This window comes from Saccopteryx leptura, chromosome 8, assembly GCF_036850995.1.
Source record: "Saccopteryx leptura isolate mSacLep1 chromosome 8, mSacLep1_pri_phased_curated, whole genome shotgun sequence".
NCBI classification, from domain to species: Eukaryota; Metazoa; Chordata; class Mammalia; order Chiroptera; family Emballonuridae; genus Saccopteryx; species Saccopteryx leptura.
Window position 1 is genome coordinate 55,983,352 of NC_089510.1, and position 1,553 is coordinate 55,984,904.

At 44.0% G+C, this 1,553-nt stretch overlaps 1 non-coding gene across 1 annotated transcript; it reads left to right on the plus strand.

The window, feature by feature from the left end:
• Positions 1–808: 808 nt before the first annotated feature.
• TRNAT-GGU (transfer RNA threonine (anticodon GGU)) lies at positions 809–884 on the plus strand. The gene has a single exon. It is a non-coding gene; the product is annotated as a tRNA-Thr (tRNA).
• Positions 885–1,553: the final 669 nt, after the last annotated feature.

Here is a 1,553-nt window from a genome sequence, read left to right on the forward strand (position 1 = left end):
AGGCACATATGGGAGTTGATGCTTCTTGCACCCCATCTCCAAAATGAATAAATAAAAAATCTTAAAAAAAAAAGGAAATCATATCAAGCATCTTCTCTGATCACAATGGAACTGAAACTAGAAATCAACTGCAGTAGAAAAAATGAAAAACGTTCAAACACTTGGAGGCTAAATAGCATGTTACTAAATAACAAATGGGTTAACAATGAGATCAAGAAAGAAATAAAAAATTTTCTTGAAGCAAATGAACATACAACAACCCCAAATCTATGGGACACAGCAACAGCAGTCCTGAGAGGAAAGTTCATAGCATTATAGGCATACCTTTAGAAGCAAGAAAAAGCTTAAATAAACAACCTAAACCTGCACCTAAAAGGATTAAAAAAAGAGCAACAAAACCCAGAGGAAGGAGAAGGAAGGAAATAATAAAGATCAGAGCAGAAATAAATGACATAGGGGCTAAAAAAATACAAAAGATCAATGAAACCAAGAGCTGGTTTTGGAAAAGATAAATACAAATAAGACTGATGAACCTTTAGCCAGACTCATCAAGAAATAAAGAGAGAGGACCCAAATAAATAAAATTAGAAATGAAAGTGGAGAAGTAATAACTGACACCACAAAAATACGAAGGATTGAAAAAAATACTATGAAGATCTATATGTCAAAAAAGTGGACAACTTAGGCAAAATGAATAAATTTCTAGAAACATACAATCTTCCAAAACTCAATTTGGAAGAATCAGAAAACCTAAACAACCTGATTACAACAAATGAAATTGAAACAGTTCTCAAAAATCTCCCAGCAGGCCCTGGCCGGTTGGCTCAGTGGTAGAGCTTCGGCCTGGTGTGCGGAAGTCCCGGGTTCGATTCCCGGCCAGGGCACATAGGAGAAGCGCCCATCTGCTTCTCACCCCCTGCCCCTCTCCTTCCTCTCTGTCTCTCTCTTCCCCTCCCGCAGCCAAGGCTCCATTGGAGCAAAGATGGCCCGGGCGCTGGGGATGGCTCCATGGCCTCTGCCTCAGGCGTTAGAGTGGCTCTGGTTGCAACAGAGTGACGCCCCTGATGGGCAGAGCATCGCCCCCTGGTGGGCGTGCCAGGTGGATCCCAGTGGGGCGCATGCGGGAATCTGACTGCCTCCTGGTTTCCAGCTTCAGGGGAAAAAAAAAAAATCTCCCAGCAAACAAAAGTCCTGAACCAGGTGGCTTCTCATGCAAATTTTACCAAATATTCAAAGAAGAACTAACACCTGCCTGACCAGGCAGTGGCGCAGTGGATAGAGTGTCAGACTGAGATGCAGAGGACCCAGGTTTGAAACCCCGAGGTCACTGGCTTGAGCATGAGCTCATCTGGTTTGAGTGCAGGCTAACCAGCTTGAGCATGGGGTTGCTGGCTTGAGCATGGGATCATAGACGTGACCCCATGGTTGCTGGCTTGAGCCCAAGGTCGCTGGCTTGAGCAACAGGTCACTCACTTGCTGTAGCCCCCAAGTCAAGGCACATATGAGAAAGCAATCAATGAGCAATTAAGGTGCCGCAACGAAAAATTGATGCT